The 13,069-nt window shown below is 44.3% G+C and overlaps 1 protein-coding gene across 3 annotated transcripts in view; it reads right to left on the bottom strand.

Annotated features, from left to right (window-relative positions):
* The window catches only part of OTUD7B (OTU deubiquitinase 7B), a 55,732-nt gene extending 42,886 nt beyond the window's left edge, over positions 1–12,846 (bottom strand). Inside the window, exon 1 of one of the 3 annotated variants that reach the window (XM_029950145.1) lies at positions 12,602–12,846. The gene's annotated coding sequence lies outside the window, so the exon portion shown is untranslated. Of the gene's footprint in view, positions 1–12,137; positions 12,363–12,601 lie in introns of those variants that run through there. The other 2 variants (XM_029950144.1, XM_029950143.1) reach the window with 2 other exon arrangements.
* Positions 12,847–13,069: the final 223 nt, after the last annotated feature.

The raw sequence follows: 13,069 nt of genomic DNA, 5'->3' as shown, positions 1-13,069 counted from the left end.
ACGCGGGGCTCGAACCCACGAACTGTGAGATCATGACCTGAGCAGAAGCCTGATGCTCAACTGACTGAGCCACCCAGGCGCCCCTTCGCAGCTAATTATTGTTCTTCACTCACTTTAACTCTTTTCTATACTGAGGCCTAACTTCTCAGAAGGCAAGTACTCAATAAAATGCTGTTAATGGTAACCTTGGACAAGTCAAAAGTTTCTGCACCATATTTTCCCGACCTAGAAAATGACAATATGTAAATTTCCGTTAAGTTCTAAAATGCTGTATGATGCATACATACTACTCTGCAGTTGTACTTGTTTCTCACGTTTCTTTTTTTTTCTATGTATTTGTGTATATATAACTATTTCCCATTTAACACAGAACATAAATTCCCAAAGGACTGATTCTCCTGCTGTTTGTTTATTTACTGGGTAACACTTCCTTGGCACCTCCTTAGGGTATGTTGTCCAAATACCAGTACACAGCAGGTATTCGGTAGAAAGAAATTTATAGTCTCAACCTGGCAGCTAACATCAAGAGAAATGTGTGTAGATGATTTTTTTCATCTTAATTTCCATAACGAATTGGCATATTACAAAAAACTTCAAAGATGATGTGAGAGAGAAGGAATGTAATGTTAAAATGAGAGGTCACCTTGTGCCACATAGCTAGGAATTTATTTTAGGCAACCAAAGAAACCAGGATGCAGCAAATATGAAGTCTAACTTTCAAATTCTATTTTCAGAATTCTGAGGAGTATGGGAAGTCTCTATCCCCGGTCAGTAAACATGACCAAGTATTCTTCATGTCAGCTAATTTTGTCCTTAGTACTGACAGAAAATTTCAGAAAATAAATATACAAAAGTACAGCCTAACACTTGGCCAGGTGAGCTCTTAATTCAAAGAAGATATAAGCGAATACTCACAAAGGAATTCATAAAAGCAGGTAAGTTTTTAAAACAGATGAGAACTTGCTGCTGAAAACATTTTTGTTAGCAGCATGGTATCTTACCATTGTCTTTCTCAGTTCCTCATGTGAAACTATCTTCATGTAAAAACCAAGACTTATGAATACTAAAGGCTCAGAGGAATTTTCTTTTCCTTCAATGTCATTTATTAAGGATTCAAAAGGCAATAATAGACCAGCTCATTTAAAATGACCCTGACTTCCCAAAGAACCATTTTAGAACACAAAACCAATACTTAAGCTGAATTCCATATATGTTTTCCAAGTAGGTATGTGGCCTGGATACAATTGTGATACAGTTAAGGCACAGGGTTTTGAAGGATAAGAGGAAACAGAGGCTCTTTAACCTATCCTTATTTTTCCATTCCTGTTCCTCAGTCCTGCACCATACTGCTAACTCCCACTATCTCTGTGTCTTTCCTCTCCATCCCCCTTCCTGAGCCTCCCGCCACTTTACCTAGGAACTGTTTGGAGGTTATAAAGGAAGAGTCTGGTGCTAGGAGCTAGGGCTCATACCCTCTTCCCTGTTAAGTCTCCAAGTAAAATCAAAAGCCACAGGTAATTTTCTCTTCCACGGCTTTCCCCACCATCAGTTCTCCCTCATCAAGACTGGAGAGGAGACATGGGGTGACAGGAAGTGCAGGAAGGGGACATTTATAAAGAAACTGTATGCTTGTTAAAGCCAATTCAATCACTTCTATGTAACTATTGAGACCAAAAGGTTTTATCTCAGGCTTATTTCCCACATTTTATTAAAAATTTGAGCTTAAGGGGCGCCTGCGTGGCTCAGTCAGTTAAGCATCCGACTCGATTTCGGCTCAGATCATAAACTCAAGGTTTGTGGTATCAAGCCCTGTCAGGGTCAGTGCAGAGCCTGATTGAGATTCTCTATCTGTCTCTCTCTCTCTCTCTCTGTCCCTCCCCTCAACTCTCAAAACAAATAAACTTTAAAAAATAAATATTAAAAAATTTGAGCTGAACATACCTACAAAAAAAAAGCTGGTTGCAAATTAAAGTTCAGAAATGCATTTTAGAATTATCAATGGACTTGGGATTATCCACTTCAAAAAGGCCCATGATAATGTTCTGCAGAACGCCAGGAGAAAATCAAGACTGGATATCTAGGGTTTGACCACACAAAATTGCCAATATTTGACTGCTTTTACCTAAAAATTGCAATTTCATATAGTTCCACCTAATACTTAATTTCTACGTGGAGGGTGAAGGAAGAACTTCTATGAGGCCAAAACATGATGTTACATTGGGAATATACCTTCCAGAATCAAAAGCTTCGAATTAATCCGCTGAGACACAATCTGGCTTGAGTAAGGCCAGGGAAGTGTTGAAAGTATAGGTACGAAGGTGGATATTAAGCTTTCTTCTTCAGAGGCCAAAGAATTCCTGGTTCTCAGCAGTGTTTATTCAGTGAACAGAGAGGATGGTTTTTTCCCAACACCAGTATCCCATCTCCAGTGAGGGTGTCAAGACCTTGATGACGACAGCAGAATTTGATAGCTAGTGAAATGAGTCTGGCCACAGGAGCACACTGCCTCACAAATGCCATCAGGATCAATTCCTAGGAGTTTCCTCATTGGATGATATCACCAATCAATTCACATTTCATTTCTCAGTGAACATTTGCTCTCATCTCCTGCAGGAAGTTAATCTTGACTATGCTCACCAATTATGTGCATTTTAGATAATTTCCAGGGCTGAATGTTTCTTTATAAGCTCTATTTTTCATGGGGGCCACTCTCACATTCCTAATTAAGTGAACAGCTCATCAATGCAAAGGATTGTCTTTATTTTTTTGTTCATTAATGAACCATTTAGTCACGAACAGTTACTACATGCCTGATGTGTAAGTTACTGTGGCAAGCCCCAGGAAAAATACAAAGATAAAAGACACTTCTCTGGTGTTGAGGAGCTCACAGTATAGTCGAAGTGGCATGCCAAGCGCACAAATAAGCAAAAACACAAAAATATACAACTACTACCAGACAAGTATGGATAAAATGACAGGGAAATTCAGGAGTGGGGATTCTCCTGTTGGAGAAAAAAAATCAGAAAAGTTTTCATGGAACATATGGTTGAAACTGGGACTTTGATGGGTAGGATATTTTTTAACAGGACAAGTGAAAAGGGCAATGGAAGAAAGAGGCTTAAAGATTAGGTGATTAAATGAATTAGATCTACAGGCAGACACATGAAAAACAATGCTGACAGAAAAAGCTGCAAAGGGATACATACCGTTCAATTCATGTAAGATTTCAAAACAAAACTATATGTTGTCTGTGTATATATAATAGATTAAAAAAGTAAACTTTTATATAAAACATGAAATTGAATGAAGTAATAGAAAATGAAAGTACTAAAACTGGAGAAGTAGAAAATCAGGCCAGTAATCAGTTCTCAAGAAAGAAAAAAGGGGAAAGGATGTAGAGTAGGATCTAGCTATATCTACCATTATATCTTAAAGAGAGTAAGAGATCTAAGACAAATAGGACAAAATGTGAATATCCATTAAATTTGGGTTATGGGCTCAAAAATGTGTTGGATTTTTTCCCCTGGACTTTTCAAAATATTCAAAATATCTCATTATGCAAATGTTTAAAGTTAAGAAAAGGCCAGGTGACTGGAAGAACATTGGAGTCATTCACCCAAAAGTAACAGACGGGAGCAAGGTGGCGTCCCTAAACATTCAGGGAACACTTGATCAGTTCAGCTCTCAACTGAACAGGATCCTTAAAATTCCTCAGTGTACATAAAAGGCTCTCAGAACAGGGCGGGGTGAAGGCTAACAGATACAGAGGAGAAGGAGGTTTTTATGGCCATCCTAAATCAGGTATCTGAGGGAAGTGACAACCACCCTCCCATACCACATAAATGCCGGTGTAACCATGTCCTCTCCCCCAAAACAAAGCCAAGGAAACTTCCAGTTACATAGGAATTCAGATAAAGACTCACTGTGAGTAGTTGTTCTGTGCCTCCTCTCCCCCCTCCTTTCCCCAAACACTCACAGAGAAAAACAGAATGTACCCTTGCCCACTTGAGAAAGAATTAAGAATTGGCAGCTCTGCTGAGGTGGACAGTTTCCAAACCAAGACCCATCTCTGGAGAAGATGCAGACAGAGCCCGCCGAGAAGAGTTTATAAAGAAATAACAACTCAGTTAAGTTTGAGGAAGACTTATTGATGGAAGGTACCCATCCTTCCACATCCCCGTGTCCCGACTTCCCCCAAGGGAATCTAAGGACCTCTAAGATATCCTTCCATCCTGTTCTGTCCTGCTCCAGCAAAGAGGAGACCGCACAAAGCCCAAACTCTCACTTAGCCCTTTAAACCCAAACAATTTCCTTTCACAAAAACCCAATGAAGGGGCACCTGGCTGGCTCAGTCGTAGACCATGTGACTCTTGATCTGGGAGTCATGGGTTCAAGCCCCACACTCTGCCTAGAGCCTACTTTAAAAAAACAATTATAAAAACCCAATGAAATTAAAAACACAGGAAAGGAAGATGCAGAATACAAGTATAATGTCAAATCTTGTTGTTATTTTTTAGATAAATATAGTTTTTGTGGGTAACCAAATTATTAGAGCCCATTTCTTCTACCAAAGTTTCACTGGCACAATTTAAAATTAAGTTTAAAAGAAAACAACTTAAAGGGAACTTAGCAAGAGAGATAATTACATCTGCACACTCAATAAAACAAATAACTTGACATTCTTCTCCATCTGAATCATTACAGATGAATAATCCTAACATCCAATTCACTCCACTCTGGGACACCCAACTGCCCCAGGTCAAAAGTCCCTATTCTCCCAGGTACTCTCAGGGCAGACTTTCTCCGTCAGACCTGGGAAAATACCACTGCTCGCTCTGGACTAAGAACGACAATGGACTGGACCATCTCCTAGCACAATGCAGTGTGGTAGGACGAAACAAACACTGGAGTGGGGAGTGAGGGAACTAGAGGGGTGAAATGACATTTGTTAATCACCAAGCACATTATAGCCCTTGAAGACTGAATTGCAGAACGAGCTATCACAAAACTACTTCTGTGATCTTGAGCAGATCTCAAATATTCCCTCTGAAAATGAATAGAAAACCGTTCCTGCCGTTCTTGGATTCGATGAGTCTACGGACAGGATCACTCAGTAACAAATGTGTTACTGTGAAGCCTAATCAAGGTATTTAAAAAGCATTTTGCTTTGTTCCTCTCCAATGCGCCCCCTATACCACCGTCAAAATGATCTTTCTAGAACATGCAACTCTGCCACCCGATGCTTAAAAACCCTGAAAAGCTCCTCAGTGGCTGGGGCACAAGCGGACGCTGTCGTAAGTTACCTGAAGAAGCCTGGCTCTTTCGTTCCTTCAAGCTTTTGTTCATGCTGTTGTCTTGGCCTGGAGCGGGCTTCTCCAGGCTGCTGCAGGGTACACCCCTCGCTCATCTTTCAAGCCTCAGCTCAAATGTCATCTCCTGCGGGAGGCACTTTCCAGCCTCTGCGTGCCCAAGGCAGGACTGACCCTTAGGCCCTTACCATGCCCCCTGCATATCTGTCGCAGCCACCACACGTCCTTACACGTATTTATGCGTCTGTCTCCTCCCCCTGGACCCATAAACTCCTTGCAGGTAGAGACCCGGTCTGACTCATCTGCTCCCTCAGTGCCTACAACAGGGCTCACAAGGTAAGAGACGTTCAAGGGATGTTTGCTGGAGTCAGGACGGAGAGAGGACAAGGAAGAAGCCAATGAAAATGGCCTCAAGACTACGAAGAGCATATCGTTACCACGAGCTCTGGCCTTTTGCTCTTTCCCTAAACTCGCGTCTTCAGAGGGCTTATTCGTCCTCTTGGCTCTGGCCACATCCAGACAGAGGAGCCGCAGAACCGCACTTACAAACATACGCACCTCGGCCTCTCTCCGCCAGCTCAGCCACAGCTCTCGTCGCTGGAACAGCTGTCACTTGGGTGGGTCCATTACCCCTTTATATCTGACACCTCTCTAGCCCACCTCCCCAAATTCCCCTAAAAACCGAGGAAACCTTCCTACTTCTGTACCTCAGGGTCTCAGAACCCAGGCTCAAAAATGTCACATACTTGATGGCTCACTCTCCTTCGTCTGCTGCGTCCAGTCCTCATGGACTTCAGTGTTTCCTTCACAGTGTCCCCGTCCCCTTTGTCTCTCCGGCTCTCCCCTTCTGCAATGCTAGCTCAGGTCTCCTCCCCTCGCTTGGCCCAGGTGCCAATCTCCCGGCCCTCCCCCCAGCCAACCTGCTTCCTACTATCATCCCGCTACACGGCATCCTCCTCAATTCATGGGGCTTCACCATTTTCCATGATTTAAACTCTCCATATGGGCGCCGGGGTGGCTCAGTCCACTGAGCATCCGACTCTGCCTCGGGTCATGATCTCATGGTTCGTGGGTTCGAGCCCCACATCGGGCTCTGTGCTGACAGCTCAGAGCCTGGAGCCTGCTTCAGATTCTGGGTCTCCTCTGTCTGCCCCTCCCCTATTCACGTTCTGTCTCTGTCTCTCAAAAATAAATAAATGTAAAAAAAAAAATTAAAAATTAAATAAAATAAAACCTCCACTTACAAGCCTGCCTCCTAAGCCCCCTAGAAAACATAGCTCCAGGGGTGCCTGGGTGGCCAGTCAGTTAAGCCTCCAACTTCGGCTCAGGTCATGATCTCACAGTTCGTGGGTTCAAGCCCCAGTGTCAGGCTCTGTGCTGACAGACAGCTAGCTCAGAGCCTAGAGCCTGTCTTTAGATTCTGTGTCTCCCTCTCTCTCTCTGACTCTCCCCTGTTTATGCTGTCTCTCTCTCTCTCTCTCTCTCTCTCTCTCAAAAATAAATAAACCATTAAAAAAAAAAGCTCCAAACCAATGTAAACACCTCATTTCCCTACTGTCCCCTGCTACTCGGGTCAGTCTCCTCACTGCTCAAGCCCAGCCAAGCCCGGTCCCTCTCAGCTCCAGTGTGAAATGGTTTTGTTGTTGTTCTTACTTACTTCACCTTCACCCCTTGGTACTAATACAATTATATATATTTTTAAGATCCAGAATAAGTTGTAATTCCTCTGTGATAGTCATAACTACCTGAGCGCTCTCCTCCCCGAATACATTCGATGGTATGCAGTCTGTACTATGCAGTCAATAATATAATTTCACATTTTCTTCATTTTATTTGTCTGGCATAATAGAGGCTCAGCAGGTATTCAGTCCTTCTTACACCACTGACTCCCAGCAAGATCGCAGACTCTCCAAAGGTCCAAAGTCATCATCTTTCCTAATCCTCTGCAGTCGCTACCATAAAACTAAACTTAAAGCAGGTCACTAAAAATAATACCTTGGTAATTTTCCCTGTCCAAAACTATTTTTCAGAGGAAATAAAAAAGATGAGACCTAATCCTAAAAAACAGAATTGAAAATAATCCTGGACTAAACTGCATAAATTAAGATTTCTGACTTCCACCTCTGAGTTGCACTCAGAAATACTACCATCTCCTGACTCAAGAGGCCAATAATGACCCTGTGCTCATGACATCATAAGCGCATAGTTTGGTAATGACTGTGAGAAGGTAGGGGGAAGGCAGGGGGAAGGGAGAGCAAGTCAACCGAAAGAACAGGTTGCAAGAGCAGCCGTGCGATTTTTTTGTTTATTAAACGTGGACACTGCTCCCCATATCTTTTTTTTTTAATTGGCCATAGTTCCAAACAAGTTTGCTTCAGGAGGAAAAACCTGACAGACGATCAGCACAGCTGATGTCTGGAAGAGCTTCTACAAAGCCCAAGTCCTTTGAAAAAGCTATCTTCACTCATCTTCAACAACACGATATAACGCTAGAGGATTCCTGCAGATACGGTGAGTGAAGACTCATTCTGGCCACAACACAGGCATCACCTATAAATCGCTCTTGGAGCATACGGCAGACGGCCTAGGTGGCCACACTGGACTTGCACAGATTTTGAAAAGAAATTAGTCTTCATTAACATACCCCGTATAGTCCAGTCTTAACTATCCACAAATGTATTATCCACTTTAAAGGATTTCTGAGAAAAATCTTTAAACCAAGGTAGACTGTTCTTTGCCATCAATATACCCTCCTCACCATCAGGGACTATGAGGCTTAGAAATGCAAATTCACTATCAACACCAGTTTTAAAACATTAAAATAAATCTGGTTTATGGGGTGCCCGGGTGACTTAGTCGGGTAAACATCCAACTCTTGATTTCGGCTCGGGTCATGATCTCCCGGTTCCTGAGATCGAACCCCGCACTAAGCTCCCTCCTAACAGCACAGAGCCTGCTTAGGATTCTCTCTCTCCCTTTTTCTCTCTCTGCCCCTCCCCAGTTCTCACATACTCTCTCTCACACTCTCTCAAAATAAATACACTTCAAAAATAAAGAAAATAAATCTGGTTTAAAAAATAGCATGCTTTCAAACCAAGAAATTTCCATATGAAGTTCTGAATTATATATACTAGTGCACCCTACAACACCAGAGATGACGGAAAGTTAAATGTACCTAAAACCTGACATTGTCCTTACCATAAGCTCTTGAGGAGAATCCAGCCATAACCCACAAGCCGGGACAATAGGAGACAGGCCCAAGCCAAGCTCAGCATACTGAGGAAGGTGTGTTGACACAAAAACATAAGGAATCCTATTTCTCCTCGATGGTCCCTTTAGACCAAGATGGTCCAGGAGAGAAACCGAGGAGTTACAACGTACCGGTGGCAGCCGGACTCCTTGTCCCTGCGTTCCTGGACTATAAGGCTCAATACTTCTCACTAAATCCATCCTTTGTTCAAGGACCTACAATGACTCTATTGACCCTTCCATCAACACTCAACAGAGTCTGGCCTCTGAGTTCCCTCCACCCTCTTGCCTGCTTCTACCCATGACTTGACCACCCACATTCTCTCCAGCCCCTCTCATTTATTCCCCGAACAAACACAGCTTAGTCATTCACATCATCACTGCACATTGTATGTTCTATACTTTCTGCCTGGAAGATCTTTTCTTTTATTCCTAACGCAGAACAGCTATTTCATTTACTTGAATGCTCACACATATTTCATAAAGATGAAGATCACACAGTCAAGATTCGAACCAAGTTCCATCTAACTCCATTGGCCACCCATGCCTCTTTATGACTCTAACCCATAGCCTCCAAGTCCATTACAAATTTTGCTGATTCAGGGGTGCCTGAGTGGCTCAGTCAGTTAAGCGTCTGACTTAGGCTCAGGTCATGATCTCAGCTCAGGTCATGTTCTTGTGGTTCAAGCCCCAGTGAGGCTCTGTGCTGATAGCTCAGAGCCTGGGGCCTGTTTTGGTTTCTGTGTCTCCCTCTCTCTCTGCCCTTCCCCCACTCACACTCTTGTGTCTCTCAGAAATAAACAAACATTAAAGAAAAAAAATTTTTTTTAACTTTGCTGATTCAGAAATCTTCCTTAATTGATCTCATGGACTCTTACTTTGTCACTTCAAGTTGTCTAGCCTCTACATACTCCATTTGTAGCACATTAATTTTGCTTTTGTTTATATGTTGTGTCCTAAATGTTAAAGCTTCTAACAGTGTGCCTTCCCTTTTTATATACCCACCATACCCCATCCTTGTCCCAAGGGCAAGGACACCTGCCTTTGTATCTTTTCTATATCCCCAAAGCCCATCACTGGAGTTTGGAGACAGCTTTATCCACAAGAGTGCTCAATCATTATTCAGCAAGTTATTTCTTACTTAAAAATAAAAACAAACAAAACCCAACTTTCTTCTATCATATCAAAAACATCAACTGAATTCAGGCATTCATAAAACTGCCCTGCATGTATATTCCAGTTACATAGATTATAATTCGCTGGATTTCTCGGGGGCCATTGAAAAGACTTCACAGCTCCTAAGTTCCTACAGGGAAGACACTGCTGCAGCCACACTTCGAAGCACTGGCTCAGGACTTTCCCTCAGTGGGGCAAATGTTTGGGGAAGAAGAGGAGGTGCTCCTTACACGAAGCCACAAGGATCTGCCAAATCCACAGCATGCTCACACATGCCTGAGAAGCTCTAAAACTTTCACAAGCGGCACTTACTACCCCATAACAGTCTGAAAATTTATTATTAATACTGTTATTCCATCAGCATTCTCTTGGTTTCATATATTGAATCCCAAAAACCCACACAATGCCTTCTGTGAAATGGGAATCGTGGGAGGCTACGAAGCTGCCCTGTGCTTATTCCTAGGTTTATTCAACTGCTTCAGTCTCCAGCCCCAGCCCAGCTCACCAGCCACCAATTAATCAATGTAGACGTTGATATAAATAGATATAAACATATTTTCTGCCTGGAAATTCTTTTCTCTTCATGTACTTCTAATAAAGAATAACCATTTCATTTGCCTGAATGCTCACACATACTTTATAAATAAGGATGGAGACGTACATTGTCCAAGGTCACATAGTAAAAACCGTAAACAAGACTTGAACCAAGTTCTACCTAACAGCATACGTCAAGCCTCTTTAGGACTCTAATCCATACCCTCCAATTCCATTTCAAATTTTGCTGACTCAGAAATCTTCCCTAATTTACCTATTGCTGTAAATAGAATTTCCCAGACATCACTAAGGAAACAAAGCTTCAGGAATATTTCCAAGTTGCTGGTGACATAACTCTACCAAGTCCAACGAACAATTACCATTCATTACTGTTCAGCCTGCCTTACACAAGTCAACAGACAGCCCTCTCTTTGGCAAAGGTTTACTTTTTTTTTCCACAAGGGAGTCTTTGGCATTAAATGAAAGGGTAAGTCAAGTGAGGCAACAACAACAAAAAATTAGTAGTAGTTTGGGAATTCTCTTCCTTCCATCTTTCCTTCCTGCTTGAATGCTCAGTGCCCAAAGTGGATATCTGTTCAATTCTAAATTATTCATGTTCATGGATAATTATCGGCAGAAAAGCGCTGACAGTCCAGAATGGAATAAAATAGAAAAATAATCGATTTGTTTCAGGAGATCTTTTCAGCAGATTTACTTTCTCAATTATTCCTAGCATGAGCTAATATTTGTATTCATTTGTGATCGTTAAGTACATAGTAACTGGCCACTTACTCAGGGAGGTACTGAGACAAGCCAGGGAGCCAGTGGAAATTAGAACAAGACTGGTATTCAGACTCCCAATGAGCAACATCAATTTCATTTATTTTACAGTTCTGTTCAGCCTTCCAAATACCAATAGACTAGCACTGCAGGTTGGTTACTAGACTTTAAAAGAACCGTGCAGAAAAACAATGAGGACAAAGAGTGTAATGTATTCGTTTGTAAATTATGCACAGCAAATGTTTAATTACAAGTCCGATTCTCCCAAGTCACCCGACCTAAGTAAGTCCCTGCTGTCTTCTCACTCCACCAGGAAGGCAAGCTCATTCACTAGGAAGAAAGTTTTCTACATGTTGTTGTTGTTGTTGTTAATGTAGGGTTTGCTATCATTTTTGGACTAGCCTTACTTATCACGACCTCCTCTTGTCCTTTCCCACCTTAGAAATAGATTCTGAAAGACAAAAGGATCCGGCCTCCTCTAAGACCTCCTAAATATACTGCACGAGGAGCCAAAGACTGAAAAAGTATCAGCATCTGATTTTTCTAAAAAGCGTTTTGTACATACCGTTATGAAACTAGAACCAAAATAAAAGTCAAAGTCCTGCTAATCCTCTGCCTTTGCATTTCATGGAAAGGAACCCCCCTGGAAGAAGGTGGGGAGACCCTCTTCCATCTAATTTCACCAGTTCGCCTCTTTAATCAGCATTTCTAGATCTCTACTGTGCCCAGAGGAACCACCTCGGTGAGCCAGACTCCCTAGACAGAGAAGGAGGGCGGTAGGGAGGGAAAGAGACTCAGAGGGACTCCAAGCTCTGGTCCTTATGAGCCGACAAGCTAAAAATACGCCGGCCCAGTAAACAAATCCCATTCCATCCCGACAGGAGCCACACCGTTAACCTAGTAATTATGAGAAGAGGAGTGAGATCACGCAGCCCACGGCTTACTCATCACCAGCTTCTAAGTTTCCATCGGCTCATAGCAACTTTTTTCTCTAAAGTTCGTAAGCCTGCCTTAGAATCAATCCTTCTCCCTCTCTCTCGCTCCCACACTCGCACACTTTTCGCTCCCTTCCTCCATTACCGGACGCACCTCAGTTGGCTCTCTAGGGGATGAACAGGCTTGGTTTCTTGTAGTACTTTTATGCGGAGACTTGTACCATGAACTTTATCCTACTGTGCGGGTAGAATCGGGGGTAGCCTGCATTCTAAACCGCCTTTAAACCCCGCCATCCCTTCCCGAAAAGTCTGGCGGACAAGGGGGCACCGTCCACACTGCCCAGCACAGCTCAGGAAAGGAGGACAGGGACGGGGCTCGGGGCTGGGAACGCGGGGCTCAGGTGAAAGGGAGGAGGAACGGGGGGGGGGGGGGGGGGGACCAAGCAGGGAAGAGTCAGGGCGAGGAGGGGGTGCCAGGAGGCGGTGGCTCCGGGTGAAATACCACGAGAAAGAAGAAGGGGGAAAGTGGAGATCGAAGAGTCAGAGTTCGGGAGTCCTGAAGAGGCGGGACGGGCGGGAGCGGACGGGGGAAGGTGACAGGGCAGGGGGCTCCGTTACCCTCGCAGCTCCCGGGGCAAGGCCCTAGGCCGGGGCGGAGCACGGGGCCCAGCCGCCGCTCCTCATTCCTCGGCTGTGACCCCGGGGTCCGGCTGGCCCCTCCCCCGACGACGACGGAGGCGGAGGCGGCGGCGGAGACTGCGACTGCGGCTGTCGCCCCGCACAGGTCCAGGAGCCGGAGCCAGACAGCGCTGCTCGGGACCGGCCTCCCCCAGTGGCTTTTTGCCTTCTCCACACCCCGTCGCCACTACGGCTCCGGCGGCCGGCTCGAGATCGGCGGCTTTCGGCCGTCCGGCCGGAAACTGGCGCCAGTTTCCGGCCGGAGCGGGTTGGTGGTGACACCCAAGCGGCCCCCAGGCCTCCTCCCGCCCCGCCCCGCCCCGCCCCGCAGCGGCCCCGCCCTCAGCGCCGCTCCCCTGGCGGTGGCCAGTTTGGCGCTTGCCCCGCGCTTGACCCTGTGTTTTCCTG

The sequence above is a fragment of the Suricata suricatta genome, chromosome 8, assembly GCF_006229205.1.
Source record: "Suricata suricatta isolate VVHF042 chromosome 8, meerkat_22Aug2017_6uvM2_HiC, whole genome shotgun sequence".
Classification (NCBI taxonomy): Eukaryota; Metazoa; Chordata; class Mammalia; order Carnivora; family Herpestidae; genus Suricata; species Suricata suricatta.
Note: the sequence above shows the minus strand (reverse complement) of the source record. Positions and strands in the feature narration are given on the sequence as shown.